Source organism: Neoarius graeffei, chromosome 19, assembly GCF_027579695.1.
Source record: "Neoarius graeffei isolate fNeoGra1 chromosome 19, fNeoGra1.pri, whole genome shotgun sequence".
NCBI classification, from domain to species: Eukaryota; Metazoa; Chordata; class Actinopteri; order Siluriformes; family Ariidae; genus Neoarius; species Neoarius graeffei.
In genome coordinates this window covers 14,751,196-14,772,999 of record NC_083587.1, presented here as the reverse complement: position 1 = coordinate 14,772,999, position 21,804 = coordinate 14,751,196, and positions in this window count along the sequence as shown.

Genomic DNA, 21,804 nt, shown 5'->3' with positions numbered 1-21,804 from the left:
CTCTGTCTCTCCAGTTCGCGGCTCTTTTCCGTTAATTTTTTGGGTTTCTTCAGCTTCAAGTTTGTTTTTATTTCAGTTTGTACTTACTCATAACCAGTAGAGTTCTGGTAAACATGGGTTCGTTCAGATGTGGTGCTTGGTAGAAAGCGACTCGTGTTGCGTCTCTGCCTGTCAGAGATTTTTTTTTCTTTTTTTAACCGTCGGTTAAAAACAGTTTTTTGACTTCACGCATTGAGTGTCTGACACTTTCTTGCTGTAATTCATGTAAAACTAAAGGTAGTAGTGGTATAAGTATTACAAATTAAGCTACACACACTCTCTCTCTCTGCCGGTCATCAGAGTTTTTTTTTTTTTAAACCATCAGTTGGCTCTAACCAGTTTTATTTTACTTCACACAATGAGTGTCTGACACTTTCTAGGTAGTAGTGGTATAAATAATATTACAAATTAAGCTACACACACACACACACACACACACACACACCTGGTGTGGAAATAAAAAAATAAAAAAGAACCAAAAAAAAAAAAATCACACTGATCATAAAAAAAATTAAAAGTTAAAACAAGAAAGTTATGTTGAGTATGAAAACTCTTGTTCATTACATTTCATTTCATAATTGCAACCACATGTGTTGTATTCATTGTTGCAAAACTTATTCTGTAAATAGTTCATTTGCTATCGTGATCAAAACCATTGATCTGAAGCTCAATGCTGATGCTGTCCTGTAAATAGTTTTCTAATCAGCAATAAATATAACAATTTCTGATCAACCCATATCAATTGCATGCTTAAAATAACATACTGGTTAAAGCCCTGCCCGTTTCAAGACAACCAGACCCACTTCCGGGTTAAATCCTGCCCACTCCGAATACAGATACGGATACAGATAATTCATATGGTTAACAGATACAGATAATGCTGTACTCGCTCATCCCTAGTAACTTGGCGTAGATGAGTGACACAAGTCCACGCCACACCATTATTACATTTACATACCACTTTTGAAGTTTGAACTAAATAATTTTTTAAATACAATTTTTAATATCTTTTTTTAAATAACCTCCTGTGTATTTATACTAAAACAGTTATCCACCTCAGGCTCTGTGAATCTTGGTGATTATTATACATACCAGGACACTTTTCCATGGAACAAAAACATGTTCTATTCCCTTCTAGTGGGTTTATTCATGACATGCAATACTGTTATCATATCGCTTATCCTCCGTGTATTACGCCACTCTACCCAATGGAGAATGAGCATGTAATATTGTTACAATATTGCACATTGTCAAGACAGCACGACGTCACATATCAGAGACGTAAAACTTCTGCGTTAGCGAGCAACAGTGACAATTTGTAAACAAACATGACCGCCAGGTTTGCTTCATTAAATACAGAAGATTTTGAGAGAATTTTGGCTGCCAGGTCACTCCGTTGTGTTTAGTTGGTGATATTGATTTTAAAAGTCCATCCATCCATCCATTATCTGTAACCGCATATCCTGTGCAAGGTCGCGGGCCAGCTAGATCCTATCCCAGCTGAGTATGGATGAGAGGTCATGGGGCTGACACACAGAGACAAACAACCATTCACACTCACACCTACAGTCAATTCAGAACCACCAGTTAGCCAGGCCTGCATGTCTTTGGACTGTGGGAGAAAACCCACATAGACACAGGGAGAACATGAAAACTCCACACAGAAAGGCCTCTGTTGGCCACTGGGCTCAAACCCAGAACCTTCTTACTGTGAGACAACAGTGCTAACCATTATACCACTGTGCCGCCAAGTGATTTTAAAAGTAGCTAAGTAAATTACACGGGGAAAATAAAAAAATAAATATAAATAAATAATAATCAGCTTGACTGCACTAGCACTGGCCTTCACGAACACTACACCAGCTGGAAGGTAACTGGACTGCTGTGCTAACAGCACCAAGTCATGGGTAAGCTAGTGTTGGCCTTCGCTAATGCTACTGCTACACCAGCTGGAAGGTAACTGCAGTGCCACACTAACACCACTGAGTCGTGGGTCAGCTAGCATTGGCCTTCGCTAACACTGCACTGGCTGGAAGGTAACTGGACTGCTGCGCTAACAGCACCGAGTCGCAGGTCAGCTAGCGTTGGCCTTTGCTAACACTACTGCTACACCAGCTGGAAGGTAACTGGACTGCCACGCTAACAGCACCGAGTCATGGGTAAGCTAGCATTGGCCTTTGAGAATGCTGTTATGAAGAGAGTGTATAATAATAATAATAATAATAATAATAATAATAATAATAATGTTGGCTGGCTTTTTTTCGTGGTATATCAGATATATCCCATTCAGCTACTTGTCTTCGACTCGTTCAGTATCTTGCTAGCTGAGTGGAATATATCTGATATATGTCACGGTGCAGGCACTTATGGATGTATGCACAGAAGAGGAATGTAGAGCAAACAGTGAACAAGCCAAAATGTGAGATGAGAATCAGAGTCGTAGAACTAGCGAGGGTTGGGCAATCGGCAAACAGAATAAACGGGAGAAGACAATGGAGTAAATGTGAAAGAGAGAGGCAAAGGTCAGAAGAACGCGAGTCAGTCAGAAACAACAAGGCTTGGTATGAACTAGGGATAGCAGAATGATACTTCGCAATGAAGTGGCGTGAGAGTAGGGTTTAAACAGGCAGAGGGACTAATTAGAGTGATGAGTGACAGCTGTGGTTAATAGTCAGGAGACAGAGGGTGCTGTGAATTCTGGGAAGAGTAGTTCATAGTGTCCATGTTTGTAATTTGGATGATTTCAGCAGGTTTATTGACAGAGGGCCCCCCCGAGGAGCTCCCACCAGGAGCTATAGACTTTCTAGGGCGCCCCCTACCTCTGGGTGCAGGTTTGTCTGGATGTGTGACATGGAATTCTTGCTTGAGGAGCAGATCTAGGATGCCTTTGGCGGGAACCCAGCTCTGTTCTTCAAGTCCGTAACCCTCCCAATCTACCAGGTATTCGATCTGCCCTCTGCTTCGTCTAGAGTTGATGATCTTGTTTACCTGGTAGATGGGTTTGCCTTCAAGGTTGAGAACTGGGTGTTCCTGGCTTGGTGCATTTTCAGCAAGGTTTCAGATAGGATATATGAAATGTGGGTGACAGTCTGTTGTGAGGAAGGAGCCCTAGCCGGTACGAAACTTCATTAATGCGGTCGATAACTTTAAAAGGCCCAATGTATCATGGTTGGGGCTTCCTGCAGGAGTTGGGTTCTCGGAGGTTTTTAGTGGTTATCCATACTCTGTCCCCTGGGTTGTATGTTGATGCGTCCGCTCTGTGTTTATCTGTGTACTTTTTGTACTCAGCATTGATCATTTCAATATGTTGGTGTACCTTCTCCCAAACTGTCTGACTGCATGAGAGCCACTCCTCTCCAGCTTGAACTTGGTTGGGCGTGTCATCCCAAGGGAACAGGAGTGGTTGGTAGCCGAGTATGCACTGAAACAGTGTTAGTTGGGTTGCAGAGTGCTTGAGGGAATTTTGTGCATACTTAGCCCATGGAAGAAAGTGTGCCCAGTCCCCCTGGTTGTGCATGCAAAAGATTCTCAAGAAGCAGCTGATTTCTTGATTGGGTCTTTCGACTTAGCCGTTGGACTGAGGGTGGTATCTGGATGTGAGGCTCACTGAAACCCCTAATCTCTCCATGAAGTTCCTCCAGAAACATGAAATGAACTGTGCGCCCCAGTCACTGACAATGTCATCAGGGAGACCGTAGTAACGGAATACCTGCTGGAATAACAGTTCTGCCATTTGGGATGCTGTGGGGATGCCAGGTAACGGAATGAGTCTGAGGGCTTTGGAGAAGCAGTTGATAGTCACCATGATGGTGGTGTTGCCTAGTGAGGGGGGAAGGTCAGTGATGAAATCGATGGCTGTGTGGGACCAGGGTCTTTGAGGAACGGGAAGGGGACAAAGTTTGCCGGCGGGAGGTGTTCTGGGAACTTTGGCTTGGGCGCAGATGGAACATGAGGTGATGAACTGGTTAATTTCTGTGAGTGTATTCTCCCACCAGTACTTGTTCCTGATCATCTGATAGGTGCATTGGCTGCCAGGGTGTCCAGTAGCTGGTGATGCATGAGCCCACGTTTGCCTCTAAGATGCTTAGGCACATATAGTAGACCGGAAGGGAGATTTTCAGGAAGCACTTGGGGTTGAGAGTCTCTGATTCCCTTATCTAAGTCCCAAGTAATGGATTGAAGAAAGCACTGAGATGAGAGTATGGGATGAATAATGGGATCTGGGTGAGTGGGGGCAAAGATTCACGATAGAGCATCAGCCTTGGTATTCTTGGAGCCAGGATGAAATGAGATGGTGTAATTAAATCTTGTAAAGAAAAGAGCCCACCTGCCCTGGCGAGGATTTAGCCGCTTGGCTTTCCTGAGATATTCGAGGTTCTTGTGGTCAGTGAGGATTACAAATGGGTGAGTAGCTCCCTCAAGCCAGTGTCGCCACTCTTCGAGGGCCAGTTTTATGGCGAGTAGTTCCTGGTTTCCCACATCATAATTTCTTTCAGCAGAAGAGTTTCTTAGAAAATAATGCTACTGGATGGAGTTTCTGTTTCTCCCCAAAATGTTGTGATAGAACTGTCCCTACTCCCGTGTCAGATGCATCAACTTCCAGAGTGAAAGGTTTGGAAGGATCTGGATGCTGCAATATGGGAGCAGAGGTGAAGGCTTGCTTGAAACGACCAAACACTTCTTCCGCTGTGGGGTTCTATTGAAGGCGTTTAGGTCCCTTCTTGAGTAGTGCGGTCAGAGGGATGGCGATCGAGCTAAAACCCTGAATAAAATGGTGATAGAAGTTTGCAAAACCTAGGAAACATTGAAGTTCCTTAATGGATGTGGGCATGGGCCAAGACATGACCGCAGAGACCTTAGATGGGTCCATACTCACTCCTTTGGAGCTGATGATGTATCCCAGGAAGGAGATACGATGCTGATGGAACTTGCATTTCTCTGCTTTGACATAGAGGTGATTCTGGAGCAGGGGTTTGAGGACCATCCTAACATGCTCTATGTGGCTTTCTTCAGCAGGAGAGTATATTAAGATGTCGTCGATATAGCCAATGACATATCTGCCTAGCATGTCCGATAGCACGTCATTGATGAGACACTGGAATACGCTAGGTGCCAAAGAAAGGCCATACGGCATTACTCAAAATGACCGGCGGTGGTGCTGAATGGTGTTTACCACTCATCACTCCTTTTGATCCGGATGAGATTGTACACACTGCGTAAGTTGAGCTTAGAAAAGATCTTGACTGATCTGAGTTGTTCCAAGGCTGCTGGAACAAGAGGAAGTGGATAAGGGTACTTAACTGACACTTGGTTCAAGCCCCTGTAGTCAATACATGGGTGAAGACCACCACCACATTTCTCCACAAAGAAGAAGCCCGCTGAGGCTGGAGACTTTGAAGAAGGACAAATGTAGCCCTTTTTGAGGGCTTCCTGGATGTACTCCTCCATGGCAGCTTGCTCCTTCTGAGAAAGAGGGTTTTTTTTTTCATTTCTGGTTTCCGGTTGAGAGTATATTGTGTGCATTCTGGCTTCCGCTTCTCACCAGAGCGTTTTTATTTTATTTTCTCTCCTGTTTTATTTTAATTTTTTTTCTTTTTTCTGTGTTTGATGTTTGTTTGAGTGTTTTTGTCCGCCGGTTGTGGTGTAGCTCCGGACCCAGTTTTGGGTGTCAGTTCGCTCCAGGCCTTGGTTCGCTGTGGGTGATGCCTGTGCTCCCAGCTATGGACTGCAGTGAGCTTGTTGCTCATTTTAACATCGTGGTTGTCCAGCGCTCTGTGCTTTAATGCTTGGCGTGATGTTCCGAGCGATGTTGCTCGGTGGCGTTGCGGCAGCTGTGCAGGCGGTTTGGGACATACCAGCACTCTGCGTGGCGGTGCTTCTGTGCTCGCTTTGTGGATCCGTGGCGTGGTGTTCGAGCGATGTTGCTGGCGGCGTCACAGCAGCTGTGCTGGAAATGTGGGACTTGTTTTTGTGCACCTTTTGGTGGAACTGTGGCTGCTACACCACTGGAATGGTATCCTGACCTCTATTTGGTGGATTTCTTTTCTTTTTTCTGCCTATTATTGTAAAGCGACCTTGGGTTTTGAGAAAGGTGCTATATAAATTGAACATATTATTATTATTATTATTATTATTATTATTATAGTTGCGCCCTCTTGGTGGTGACGTTCCCAGCAGTAGGTCGATAGCACAGTCGTACAGCCTGTGAGGTGGCAACCCACATGCCTTACCCTTACTAAAAACCTCCTTGAGGTCAAGATAACATTCAGGGACATTGTCCATGGAGTTGAGCTGAGGACTCTCCACATACAGTAGGTGGAGGCAAGAGTGATTTTAGGATGAGAGATGCAGCCTTGAAAGCATGTGGGTGACCATTGTAGAATCTCCTTGCTCTGCCAAGAAATCAAGGGATCATGGAGTTGGAGCCAAGGGTAACCAAGAATGATGTAATGATGGATGGTGATAGTGACAAAGTGAAATGAGCTCAGAATGGAGGGCACCCACTTGCATGAGAATGGGAGCAGTACGTAGGGTGACTAGACCGTCTCCTATGGGTCCTCCGTTGATTGTGCGAATGCTGAGTGCACTTTGAAGAGGGGTTGTTGGCAAGTTGAACTTCTGGGCAACAGCGCTGTTGACAAAGTTCCCCTCTGCTCCAGAGTCTATGAAAGCAGGCAGGATGTGGGTGGAAGAAGTCAACTTTAACAACACTGGAACCTTGAACGACTTGGAATTGAACCTGCATGTGGGAATTGCATGGTGGGGAGGACACTCTGCAGAAGATGGATGAGGAGGACTAATGGGGCATGAGGACTATGAGGACTAATTGAGCTGATGTTCAGAGCTTCCACAGTAGAAGCAGAGCCCCTCCCTTTTCCTCCTAGCACGTTCGGAGCTAACTGGGTGTATGAGACGTCCTTGGCAGAACTGTCCTCCGGGAACAGAGCCGGCTTTATACTCTCCTGCAGGGAGGGTTGATGAGTCAGGAGATTGCCCAGATGAATCATGAGGTCAAGGAGAAAATCCAGTGTTAATTGTTCAGCTCGGCAGGCGAGTTCACTCAGTATCTCAGGGTGTAGCCATTGGCGAAAGACAGCCTTCAGAGCAGGATCATTCCATCCACTAGTGGCCATTAGTGTTCTGAATTCCAGCGCATACTCAGCCACGCTTCTGGAACCCTGCGACATGGTGAGTAAGCTTTCACCTACTTCGATGCCCTCGGGTTGGTGGTCGAAAACCCTTTTGAATTGAGTGAGAAACTACTCATAAGACTTCGTTGGTTTGCCGCCTTTGTTCCAAATGGCACTGGCCCATCGAGTGGCTTTACCTGTGAGAAAGGAGAGGAATTTAGCGATCTTATGCTCATCAGATATGTTAGGCATGACAGCGAAGTACATGAAGCACTGGAGAAGGAAACTGTTACAAGTAAGCAGGTCTCTGGTGAATTTCTCCGGAGCAGGAAGTTGTAGCACTGGGTTCAGAGATGGTTCGGGGCGCGTTAGGAGGCCCTGCAACATCACAGTTGCTAGTTGAGACATCCTTGTGTTGAGGTTGGCTAGCATCTGCTGATGTTCTCCTAATAAGCGTCCTTGAGTGTTGAGAGCTGTCTGCTTCGCCTCTTCCGCTACACCCATGGTGGCAAAGTATCCTGTCACAGTGCAGGCACTTATGGATGTATGCGCAGAAGAGGAACGTAGAGCAAACACTGAACAAGCCAAAACGTGAGACGAGAATCAGTCATAGAACTAGCGAGGGTTGGGCAATCGGCAAACAGAGTAAACGGGAGAAGACAATGGAGTAAACATGAAAGAGAGAGGCAAAGGTCAGAAGAACGCGAATCAGAAACAACAAGGCTTGGTATGAACTAGGGATAGCAGAACAATACTTCACAATGAAGTGGTGTGAGAGTGGGGTTTAAATAGGCAGAGAGACTATTTCCATGTGCTTCCGGTTGAGAGTACGCCGTGCGCATTCTGGCTTCCACTTCTCACCAGAGCTTTTTTATTTTATTTTCTCTCCTTTTTTTATTCTAATTTTTTTTCTGTGTTTGACGTTTGTTTGAGTGTTTTAGTCTGATGGTTGTGGTGTAGCTCCGGACCCAGTTTTGGGTGTCAGTTCATTCCAGGCCTTGGTTCGCTGTGGGTGATGCCTGTGCTCCCAGCTATAGACTGCAGTGAGCTCGTTGCTCATTTTAACATCGTGGTTATCCAGTGCTCTGTTGCTCAGTGGCATTGTGGCGGCTGTGCAGGCGGTTTGGGACATACCAGCACTCTGCGTGGCGGTGCTTCTGTGCTCGCTTTGTGGATCCATGGCGTGGTGTTCGAGCAATGTTGCTGGCGGCGTCACGGCGGCTGTGCTGGCGGTGTGGGACTTGTTTTTGTGCGCCTTTTGGTGGGACTGTGGCTGCTACACCACTGGAATGACATCCTGACCTTTATTTGGTGGACTTTTTTTTCTGTCTGTTATTGTAAGGCGACCTTGGGTTTTGAGAAAGGCGCTATATAAATTGAACCTATTATTATTATTATTATTATTATTAATTAGAGTAATGAGTGACAGCTACGGTTAATGGTCAGGAGACAGAGGGCGCTATGAATTCTGGGAAGAGTAGTTCATAGTGTCCATGTTTGTAGTTTGGATGATTTCAGCAGGTTTACTGACAATATACCACTCGACGCCAGCTGATATTATTTAAATAATAACCTTGACTTCATCTCAGTGATTATTATTCACTGATATTCACCTGACCTTCGGGGGATAATTGTTAAATAATGAATAATCACTACATCGTACTTAGTTCCCTTGTGCCAGTCATATGTTTGTGTTAACTGAATTTTTTTTGCTAATGTTATGCCTTGACCCTCATTTTAGAACAAAATGCAGCCTGTCAGCAAAGAAACTTATGAAAAGGAAAAAGTGTGCATGTGTTTACACTGTGTCCGTACTGTACCATACTGTACCTACCCACTAGGTTCTAACTAGACTGCATAATAATGTTAATCTATCCGTGCACATCTGCAAGATCAGAGAACCCAGAATGTCTCCAGGACACGCTGCTGCTGATGAGGATGTGGGATATGCTGTTACAGAAAGACCCATCTCCCCAAACAGCACTTATCTCTCACACTGTAAGAAGCAGGAAATGCCAGGGAGAATTCCGGGAGTCACTGAGCTGTTAGCACAAACAGGTCAGCGGGTCATCCTTCAGCTTCCAGGATTAATCACCAAACTGCTTACTGAGCTGAACACACTCTCAAACTTTTCCTCCTTTGTTTGTTTCCTGTCACATGTTGTTTGGGAAAATGTAATTAGTTCAGGAAAACCGTTCGTCTCTCCTGAGTTCGTGTAAATTTACATATGAGGAGACTCGCTAACGTGATCCTCAACTGATCGGCTTCAGATCATACAATCAATCATCGATGAGTTACTGAGATTTAATATACGGATTACGCCGAAAACTTTAATTCACTTATTTATTTCAATCACACAGAAAATTTTGTGGAATTGGAATTTTGTCGTTTCATGTTAATGACTTGATTGAAAGCGATTTAAAAATAAATGCAAAACCAAACCAGACTATAAAAGGAGGAAGAGGAGGAGGAGTTAGTGTGAGTCTGTGATGCACTGCAATGGCTGAGCTGCATTCTTGGAAGATTTACTGCATGCTGCACTTAGGAGGCGGTCTTTCGCCATTTAGTTGCCGTTTTGCTGTTTTCGTCTCTCTGTGAGCTTTTGTGAGGCTGGATAATTATAAAAGCCAGGAACATAACATACTTTTAAAGTCATTTACAGCTGACTGATTGATATTCATTGATATTCATCAATATATTCAACATCAACCATCCTGATTAAGAATTATGACTTGAGGGGGCATGTTCTTTATTGAAGTCAGCATTAAACCTGAATAAATCATAGACACAGCCTCCATGTTCATAAGCTTTCCAAGAATCAAGAATTTCCTGCTTTGATGAGATCTTCAAAACTGATTGTTAATCTCCCAAAACCTTGCACTGAGCTTGGCACACTCCGTGGCTCATGCATTGATGATAATCTTCTTCTTCTTCTAATTGTAGGTTGGAGTAAATTGTGGTGAACCACAGAGTGCTATCATGATTTTTTACAGGAATTGGGAGGAACAATCAGTGACGTGAGTCTGAAGTTCCAGATCAGAAACCACAACTTCAATACCTTGATAAAAAAAAACAACAACAAATAAATAAAAATGCTGCACAGATCCTGAACCTACAAACTTCACTGTTATTCCGTTGTTGTTGTCATGCAGGTTACAGATTCAATGCCTTACAAAAAGTTTAGAACCTGTAACAGTTCTTTGGCTGTGCCTCAAAGGGAAGGTTCTGGAGAAGTTTCCCTCTCAGAAAGTGTCCACACCTGTGGCAGTGGGGGCGTGGTCAAGCGGCGGTCTGTGAATGGAGGGCGGAGTCAGGGAAGGTAAGTGGCAGAATCACTGCACCTGATGGGAATTAACCTATGTTTGTGTGTCTTCCCCAGAGACCGTGCCCTATAAGAGGAGAGGGAGAGCAGAGGAAGGGAGCTCTCTCCCCAACCAGAAGGTGTGTGTGTGTGTGTGTGTGTGTGTGTGTGTGTGTGTGTGTGTGTGTGTGTGTGCACGTGTGACTGTGAGAGTAAAGTAGACACTGAAAAGTGCAAATAAAGAGTTTAAGAGAACTTCGTTCTGGCCTGCCGTGCTTCTGTGCTCCACCCACCTTAAACAATTTCTATAGTGGTGCCGAAACCCGGGACGGAGTACAGAAGAGAACAGCCTCATGGAGTCCTTCCCATTCAAGGACCTGGTCCATGCCCTCGCCACGGCCCAACAGAGCCAGCACCAGGCGGTGATCGCCCTCCAGGAGGAGCAGGAACAATGGTTTGAAGCCCTGGTGTTGGCGCAGCAGGAAGATCACCAGGCATTCCGGCACCTGCTTGCGTCGGCGGGGTCCACCGTCACCCTAACGAAGGTCACCGTGGACCCTCCCCACCTCACCCTAACGAAGATGGGCCCGCATGACGACCCCGAGGCCTTCCTCACTCTTTTTGAGCAGGCAGTAGAGGCATGGGGTTGGCCGGTGGAACAACGCGTGGCGCGCCTCCTCCCCCTGCTAACGGGCGAGACGCAGCTGGCCGCGCTACAGCTCCCCACCGACAGCCGGCTGGTCTACGCCGACCTCTGCAGGGCCGTCCTCCAACGCGTGGGTCGCACCCCGGAGCAGCAACAGCAGCACTTCCGTGTGCTGTGCCTGGAGGAGGTCGGCCGGCCGTTCATGTTTGGCCAGCAACTCCGGGACGCCTGCCGGCGGTGGCTGAGGGCCAACAACCGCGACACAGAGGGAATCATCGACCTGGTGGCACTGGAACAATTCGTCGCCCGACTTCCGGAAGGAACAGCGGAGTGGGTCCAATGCGCTGGATCAGGCCATCGAGCGGGAGGACCATGTGGCGGCTGTTCCGATGGCAGGACAACACGTCTCCTCTTCTCTTCTCCCCTCTCCTCTCTCTCTCCCCTTCTGTTCCTTGTCCTCGCCCCATCCCCCACCGCGGAGGTGGGGGCCAGCTCCACCCCAGCCGGCCCACCGCACCCGCGGTACCGTTTCCTACTTCCGTGTCTGTGTCTTCCCCCCCTCAGGTGAGTGAGCTCCGGAACACCAGTGCAGAGGGAAAGACTGCCGGTATGTTGGCGCTGCAGGGAGCCGGGGCACCTCCAGCATCAGTGCTCGGCGATGGAGGTGGGCGCGGTGGTCTGGATCCCTGACGCGCCAGGGACCGCCCTCGATCGGGCCAGGGCGTATCGCATACCGGTGAGTATCCAAGGGGATATGTATCAGGCTTTGGTGGACTCCGGCTGTAATCAGACCTCAATCCACCAAAGCCTGGTGCAAGACGAGGCATTGGGAAGAGCACAATTGGTGAAGGTGTTGTGTGTGCACGGGGATGTTCACAACTACCCTTTAGTGTCAGTCCACATTCTATTTCGAGGGGAAAAATTTAGAGTAAAGGTGGCGGTTAATCCTCGCCGTACCCAGTCGATAATTTTGGGGACTGATTGGCCAGGATTTAGGGAATTAATAGCACATTTAGTGAAGAGTGGGGCCTGCCATAATTTAGCGGGGGGAGGTCCTGGTGTGGCATTGGTGGGAGCAGCTGTCACAGAGCCATCTACGTCATCACCGCGTCAGAGTGAGGAGCAGCAGGCTCCTCCTCCCTCTCTCGTGGATTCCCTCGTGGATTTCCCGTTAGAGCAGTCGCAAGATGAGACTCTGCAGCATGCGTTTGACCAAGTGAGAGTAATCGATGGTCAAATGCTCCAGCCAAATGCCACCTCGTCCTTCCCCTATTTCTCCATTATTAAGGATAGATTATACTGAGTGACGCAGGACACTCAGACTAAGGAACCGATAACACAGCTTTTGATCCCAAAGACCCACCGGGAATTTATATTCCAGGTGGCTCACTTTAATCCCATGGCCGGACACTTGGGGCAGGATAAGACACTAGCCTGAATAATGACCCGGTTCTATTGGCCAGGGATTCGCGGTGATGTCTGTAGGTGGTGTATGGCATGCTGTGAATGCCAGTTAGTAAATCCAGTGGCTATTCCAAAAGCGCCTTTGCACCCCCTGCCATTAATCGAGACCCCATTCGAAAGAATTGGGATGGATCTCGTCGGGCCATTAGATCGGTCAACACAAGGATATCGCTTTATTTTAGTCCTGGTGGACTATGCAACGCGATATCCGGAAGCAGTGCCTCTTCGCAATATCTCAGCACGTAGTATTGCAGAAGCACTCTTCCGCGTCATCTCCCGAGTCGGAATCCCCAAAGAGATTCTGACTGATCAAGGCACTACGTTTATGTCATGCACACTGCGCGGACTGTATGGGTTACTGGGAATTAAGCCTATCCACACCAGCGTTTATTACCCACAAACGGAGAACTTAGTCGAACGGTTCAATCACATACTCAAGAACATAATTCAGAAATTTGTAAGCGAGGACACACGCAACTGGGATAAATGGCTCGAGCCACTGTTATTCGCAGTGTGAGAGGTCCCACAAGTCTCCATGGGGTTCTCCCCATTCGAATTATTATACAGGCGTAAGCCGCATGGCATTCTAGATGTGCTGTGTGAAAATTGGGAGCAGGGACCTTCAACAAGCAAAAATGAAATTCAATACGTTATTGACCTGTGCGCCAAACTCCACACACTCATGCACCTAACCCAGGAGAATTTGTGGCAGGCCCAAGAACGTCAAGTCCGCCTGTACGACAGGGGCACGCACCTTAGGGAGTTCACACCGGGAGATAAAGTACTTGGGTTGTTGCCCACATCGAGCTCCAAATTGATCGCCAGGTGGCAAGGACCCTTTGAGGTCACACAGCAAGTCGGGGACGTCGACTATGAGGTGAGGTGAATGGACAGGAGTGGGGCATTACAGATTTACCACCTCAATCTGTTAAAACTTTGGAACGAGGAGGTCCCCGTGGCATTGGTGTCGGTGGTTCCAGAAAAGGCGGAGCTGGGGCCGGAGGTTCAAAAGGGAAAATTGACATCGCCCACCGCTCCGGTCCCCTGTGGAGACCACCTCTCCCCGACCCAACTCACGGAGGTCACCCAGTTGCAGACAGAATTTTCTGATGTGTTCTCGCCCCTGCCCGGCCGCACCCACCTCATAGAACACCACATTGAGATGCCCCCAGGGGTAGTAGTGCGCAGCCACCCTTTCAGACTGCCCGAACACAAGAAAAAGGTGGTTCGGGAAGAACTCGAGGCCATGCTCGAAATGGGCATCGTCGAGGAGTCCCACAGTGACTGGAGCAGCCCGGTGGTCTTGGTTCCCAATGCCGACAGGTCGGTCCGGTTCTGTGTGGAGTATAGAAAAGTCAATGCGGTGTCTAAATTTGATGCGTACCCAATGCCTCGTATTGACGAGTTGCTCGATCGACTAGGCACGGCACGTTTTTATTCAACACTGGATTTGACAAAGGGATATTGGCAGATCCCTTTGACGCCGCTATCCCAAGAGAAAATGGCATTTTCCACACCGTTTGGCTTACACCAGTTCATCACACTTCCTTTTGGGCTGTTTGGGGCGCCCGCTACGTTCCAGCGGCTTATGGATAGGGTCCTCCGCCCCCATGCCACCTATGCAGCTGCATACCTGGACGACATCATTATTTATAGTAATGACTGGCCGTGGCACCTAGAACACCTAAGGGCTGTCCTTAGGTCGCTGAGGCAAGCAGGTCTCACAGCCAACCCGAAGAAATGTGCAATTGGGCTGGTGGAAGTACGGTATCTGGGCTTCCACTTGGGCAATGGGCAGGTGCGTCCCCAAATCAGTAAGACAGCAGAGATTGCGGCCTGCCCGAGGCCCAAGACCAAAAAGGGGGTGAGACAGTTCCTGGGGCTGGCTGGCTACTATCGTAGGTTTATACCTAATTATTCGGACGTCACCAGCCCGCTGACTGATCTCACTAAAAAGGGGATACAAGATCCTGTCCAGTGAATGGAGCAATGCCAGAGGGCTTTCTCTAAGGTAAAGGCTACACTGTGTGGAGGGCCACTGTTACACTCCCCTGACTTTTCTCTCCCCTTTGTTTTGCAGACAGATGCATTGGACAGAGGGCTGGGGGCTGTTCTGTCCCAGGAGGTGGAGGGGGAGGACCGTCCAGTGCTGTACATCAGCTGGAAGCTGTCAGTGCATGAGGGCAGGTACAGCACCATAGAAAAACAGTGCCTCGCCATCAAGTGGGCAGTCCTCGCCCTCCGCTATTACCTGCTGGGGCGCCCTTTCACCCTCTGGTCGGACCACATGCCCCTGCAGTGGCTCCACCACATGAAGGAACCCAACTCGCGGATCACCCGTTGGTATCTGGCACTCCAGCCGTTGAAGTTCAAGGTGGTCCACAGGCCGGGGGCGCAGATGGTCGTGGCGGATTTCCTCTCCCGTCGGGAGGGGGGGTCAGCTGCAGGCGGGACGGCTCCCTGGCCTGAGTTGGGCGGTGGGGGTATGTGGCAGTGGGGGCATGGTCAAGCGGCGGTCTGTGAATGGAGGGCGGAGTCAGGGAAGGTAACCGGCAGAATCACTGCACCTGACAGGAATTAACCTATGTTTGTGTGTCTTCCCCAGTGACCGCGCCCTATAAGAGGAGAGGGAGAGCAGAGGAAGGGAGCTCTCTCCCCAACCAGAATGTTTCTGTGTGTGTGTGTGTGTGTGTGTGTGTGTGTGTGTGTGTGTGTGTGTGTGTGTGTGTGACTGTGAGAGTAAAGTAGACACTGAAAAGTGCAAATAAAGAGTTTAAGAGAACTCCGTTCTGGCCTGCCGTGCTTCTGTGCTCCACCCACCTTAAACAATTTCTACAACACCTTTTCATGAAATTAAAAAAAAAACAACAACATTATTTATGCAACAAACTATTAAAGAACCCACAAGAGCCTGACTTTTCCCCCCCAAGAGTGTGTGTATTAACTGGGTAAGTGTGCAGTACAAACTCAAATTATTGCTCATTATTTTCATCCTATTATCTAGAACTTGTCCAGGATCTAACGTTTAACTTCTTGGTACTTGGTACATTTTCAGAAAAAAGTTCCTCAACGGTTCTTCAAGAGTTCATTGGATAAATAACGGTTCTTGGGTTATTATACACTATATTTTGTAGTTTTTTTGTGGTCAGAAGTTTACATACAGTGATATGAATGTCATCTTGGATATGAATGTCATGGCAATATTTGGGCTTTCAGTAATTTCTTTGAACTGTTCTTTTCTGTGGCAGAATGATTGTACAGCATACATCTTTAATTAAAAAAACACTAGAATTTGGTGCACAAGTTTTAATTTTCTTTGGGTTTTCTGAAATCAACACGGGGTCAAAATTATACATACAAGGTCAAAAACATACATACAGCACACCTAATATTTGGGTAAAATGTCTCTTCACAAGATTCACCTTGACCAAACATTTTTGTTTAGCATGAACAAGCTTCTGGCAGAATTCTGGTTGGATATTGCTTGACTCTTCATGGTAGAATTGGTAGAGTTCAATTAATTTTTTTTTCTTGGCATGGAGTTGACTTACAGTATAAGCACGGTCCATATATTTTCAATAGGGTTGAAGTCAGGACTTGTTTTAAGCTTAATGTTAGCCTGCTTTATCCTCCACAACTAGCTCTGATGTATGTTTGGGTTCATTGTCCTGTTGTAACTCCCAAGTCATGTTCAAGTTTCTGATAGTTTATGCTGAAGAATTCTGAGGTAGTCCTCCTTCTTCATTTTTCTACCCACTTTGTGCAATGAACTAGTTCCACTGGCAGCAAACCTGCCCTAGAGCATGATGATCCTACCACCACCACCAGTTGGTACAGTGTCCCTCTGTACATGGTGGTCACTGTGGCTGAACAACTCAATCTTTGTCTCATCTGACCATGCAGCTTTCCTCCGGAAGGCTTTTTCTTTGTCTGTGTGGTCAGCTTCAAACTTTAGTTAAGCTTGAAGGTGTCAATTTTGGAGCAGGGGGTTATTTCTTGGATAGCAGCCTCTTAGTCCATGGTGATCTGAACTGTAGACAGTGATCCATCAGCTTCCAGTTCATGGCAGGGCTGTGCCATGGTGGTTCCCAGGTTGTTCCTGACCATTCAAACCAATTTCCTTTCAGCTGAGGGTGACAGTTTGGGTTTTCTTGAAGCAAAGTGGCTTGGCAGAGTGACAACACCTCACAATAACTTGGATACAATTGTTTGAACTGATCTTGGAATTTGCAGTTTTTAGAAATGGCTCCAAGAGACATTCCGGAGTTGTGTATATCTGTGATTCTCTTTCTCAGATCTGCACTGAGCTCCTTGGACTTTCCCATTTTACTGTATGTTGGTCAATCCAATGAGTGCTGTAAACAAACCCTTTTTATGAAGGCACAGAGAATCTACCAGCTGTAGTCAATCGTGATCACTAACAGGAAGTTAAGAGACCTCAGCCTTAGCAAGATAAGAGACATTTTAGAAGTTTCAGCACCTCTGAATTAATAATCTAAGTGAGCGTATGTAAGTTTTTGACCCTGTATGTATAATTTTGACCCTGTGTTGATTTCAGAAAACCCAAAGAAAATTAAAACTTGTACACCAAATTCTAGTGTTTTTTTAAATTAAATATTTATGCAGTACAATCATTCTGCCACAGAAAAAGAACAGTTCAAAGAAATTACTGAAAGCCCAAATATTGGCATGACATTCATATCCAAGATGGCATTCATGTCACTGTATGTAAACTTCTGACCACTACTGTACATTGTACATTTAAGGATTCCTGAGGAGCAGTTCCACTAATGTTCTTGGGTATCAGTTGTTATTTTTGTGATCATAAATAATGGCACCTGGGTGAAGGCAATTAAAAACGGGGTGTAATGTTGAAAATACTCTGGCACACTAACGAAAAAGTTTTTTCCTAATTATGATTAGAGGTACAATGTGTCATTCTTTAATAATAAATAAGAAATTATAATAGTTGGTAAATTGCTGTGGAATAAATAAGAGGAATAAAAGACATAGGGACGTGCTGTTATAGGAAAATAATCAACTTCAGCACACCATCCTGTCACTCAGTATTTTACTATAACATCATAAAACTCATCTACCGAGTCCGTGTGTGTGTGTGTGTGTTTAATTCACATCAGAGCAGATGTCTAATCGAAGCTTTTATCTCTTGTCTTTCTGCTCTAATCTAATGTAATGGTCTGACCAGAACAGCAGAACACCCGTCTGAGCGAGAGAACCCTGAGGCACAGGTTTCATAAAGCTCATTACGCATGTACATCCAGAACACTGTTATAAATAAACTCACCTCATAGGTTTGTGTGACGCATAAGAACATGTGGCACATGATGATAGATGGCATACAATGTTTACTATTTACGTATCTGCTCTGGTTCTACTGTACAGAGAACATTATGAGAACATCCAGTAATGCATTCCAGATACAAATTTTACAAATACAGTGTTACATATTCCTGCTTTCATAACACACAGAAAACCTGACAGACTGAATGTCCTACATTCATCAATTTCCCTCTTAGAACTAATAAAGGTTCTATATAGGACTCTAGAAAAAAAAACCATCAGAAATGATTAAATAGCTTTTTGCAAGCTAAGAGCCTTTAATTATCCAAGAAGCCCTTAAAGAACCCACAAAGAAGCCCCTTTTATGGGCAAGTGAGCTGTCAGGAGTTTAACATTTCACCTGAGGGTTCTTGGTGTAACACCAAAAGTGTTGTTCAGGAGTTCTTTAAGGCTCCATTGGAAAAGCTTCCTAAAATTGTCCAACTATAGAATTCTATTGTCAAGGACAACCAAAAAACCCTCAGGGTTCTCAAGTTTGGGAATAAATTCAGACATCCCAAAGGTAACATTATCTACTTTACTATTCCACAAGGTTCCAACAACCTGACAGTAAAAATTTAGATTAAAACACTTATCGGTTCTTCACTTGTCCCTCTGCGGAACCATGAAACATTCTATAAAGAACACTGATACAAAATGTCCTGTAAAGGAACCTCTGAGGAACCTATATGACCATCATTATCCAAGGAACCCTTAGTTAAAGCACCTTTTCCCCCTAAAAGTGGACCAAGAAGCTAAATGTTAATGTTTAGAACCTGTCAGGAGTTTAAGAAAAACATAATGGCAGTTTGTAATTAGGAACTATTGCAAAAAAAAAGGTTCTTCAATGATTCTTTAAAAGTTCTTTGGAGAAATAAGGTTCTAAACCTCCAAAAAGAACCCTACATGGAAATGTTTGTGATCGGGAATTACTTAAAAAATTATAAATTGTATAAATATTTATCGGAATTATTTTAAGTATCGTGTCAATATAGAATATTATATAACAATACATAATAACTGCAAATACTTTATTCTCATGACATATTTATATTTTTATAATTATTTATTATTTACATAACTATAACTTCTGTATCATGTATAAATATATAATAAAGAGAATAATTAGGAATGCAAATGTTTTCTTCTTATTACATGTTTATTTTATTTTTACAGTGGTGCTTGAAATTTTGTGAACCCTTTAGAATTTTCTATATTTCTGCATACATATGACCTAAAACATCATCAGATCTTCACACAAGTGCTAAAATTAGATGAAGAGAAACCAGTTAAACAAATGAGACAAAAATATTATACTTGGTCATTTATTTATTGAGGAAAATGATCCAATATTACAAATGACTGATCAACAGTTACCGGAAATGTTTAGGGGGTCACACCAGATACTGAAAGCAAAGGTTCACTGTAACAGCTCCCTGATGAGGGTGGAGTACAGAAGCAGGGTAGGCGGGAATTGATGTTCACACATGCTCTTTATTTTCTTTTATTTTCGGCTTTTCAGCATCACACACTCACACTCTCCCAGCCTCACGCAGACACACACACACACACACGTGTTCTGATCGGGGGAGCTCTCTTCTTTCTCCCTCCTTTTCTATCCTCTATCACTGCAACACAGACACACATTAATTAGACACAGGTGCACTGACTTTGCCACTCACCTTCCCTGGCCCCGTCCTCCATTCACAAACTGACGCTAGGCCATGTCCCTGCTGCCACATACCCCCACTGCCCGACTCAGGCCGGGGAGCCGTCTGGCCTGCAGCGGACTCTCCCCCCCCCGATAGGACAGGAAGTCCGCCACTACCATCTGCGCCCCCAGCCTGTGGACCACCTCGAATTTAAATGGCTGGAGGGCTAGATACCAATGGGTGATCCAGGAATTGGCATCTTTCATGCAGTGGAGCCACTGGAGAGGCGCGTGGTCTGAACAGAGGGTAAAAGGGCACCCCAGCAGGTAGTATCGGAGGGTGAGGACTGCCCACTTGATGGCCAAGCACTCTCTCAATGGTGCTGTACTTACTCTTGTGCATCGAGAGCTTGCGGCTGATGTACAGCATGGGGCGTTCCTCGCCCTCCACCTCCTGGGACAAAACAGCCCCCAGCCCTCTGTCCGATGCATCCATCTGCAAAATTAAGGGGAGAGAGAAGTCAGGGGAGTGTAAGAGTGGCCCCCCACACAGTGCAGCCTTTACTCTGGTGAAAGCCTGTTGGCACTGCTCCGTCCACTGGACCGGATCTGGTGTTCCCTTTTTAGTGAGATCAGTCAGCGGGCTGGTGACATCCGAATAATTACGTATGAACCTACCATAGTAGCCAGCCAGCCCCAGGAACTGTTTCACCCCCTTTTTGGTCTTAGGCCTTGGGCAGGCCGCAATCGCTGCTGTCTTGTCAATTTGGGGATGCACCTGCCCATGACCCAAGTGGAAACCCAGATACCGTACTTCCATCCACCCAATTGCACACTTTTTCGGGTTGGCTGTGAGACCCACTCGCCTCAGCAACTCTAGGATGGCCCTAAGGTGTTCTACGTGCTGCAGCATTGGGTACCAGGACCACCGGGCTGCTCCAGTCACTGTGTGACTCCTCAATTATGCCCATATCGAGCATGGCCTTGAGTTCGTCCCGAACCACCTTTTTTGTGTTCGGGTAAGCGGTACGGGAGGCTATGCACCACCACCCCTGGGGGCGTTTCAATGTGGCGTTCTATGAGGTGGGTGCGGCCAGGAAGGGGTGAGAACATGTCAGAAAATTCCTCCTGCAACTTGGCTACCTCTGTGAGTTGGGCCGGTGAGAGGTGGTCTCCACAAGGGCCTGGAGCGGTTTGGGTCGTGGTTTTGGTTATTTTTACCTCTGGCCTCAGCTCTGCCTTCTCCGGAACTACCTACGCCAATGCCACAGGGACCCCCTCATTCCAATACTTTAATAGGTTGAGATGGTATATTTGTAGAGCCCCACCCCTATCCATTTGCCTCACCTCATAGTCAACATCCCCAACTCACCATGTGACCTCGAAGGGCCCTTGCCACTTGGCGACTAATTTGGAATTCGACGTGGGCAATAATACAAGTACTTTGTCTCCTGGAGTGAACTCTCTAAGGCGTGTGCCCCTGTCGTACAGCCGGGCTTGACGTTCTTGTGCCTGCCGCAAATTCTCCTGGGTTATGTGAGTGAGTGTGTGGAGTTTGGCATGCAGATCGAGAACGTATTGGATTTCATTCTTACTAGGTGAAGGTCCCTCCTCCCAATTTTCCCATAGCACGTCCAAGATGCCACGTGGCTTTTGCCCATATAATAATTCAAATGGGGAAAATCCCATGGAGGCTTGTGGGACCTCTCGTACCGCAAATAACAAGGGCTCGAGCCATTTATCTCAGTTACGTGTGTCTTCACTTACAAATTTCTGAATTAGATTTTTAAGTGTTTGATTGAACCTCTCTACCAAACCATCCGTTTGTGGGTGATAAACACTGGTGCAGGTGGATTTAATTCCCAATAACCCATACAGCTCGCGCAGTGTGCGTCACATAAATGAAGTGCCTTGATCTGTCAGGATTTCTTTTGGAATCCCGAACTGGGAGATAATACAGAAGAGCACTTCCGCAATACTGCATGCTGAGATATTGCAGAGAGGCACTGCTTCTGGATATCGCATTGCATAGTCCACCAGAACTAAAATAAAGTGATATACTCATGTTGATCGATCTAATGGCCCGACGAGATCCATACCAATTCTTTTGAAGGGGATCTCGATTAGAGGGAGAGGGCGCAAAGGCACTTTTGGAGTGGCTGCGGGGTTTACTAATTGGCATTCATGGCACGCAGCACACCACCGACGAACGTCCCCATGAATCCCTGGCCAA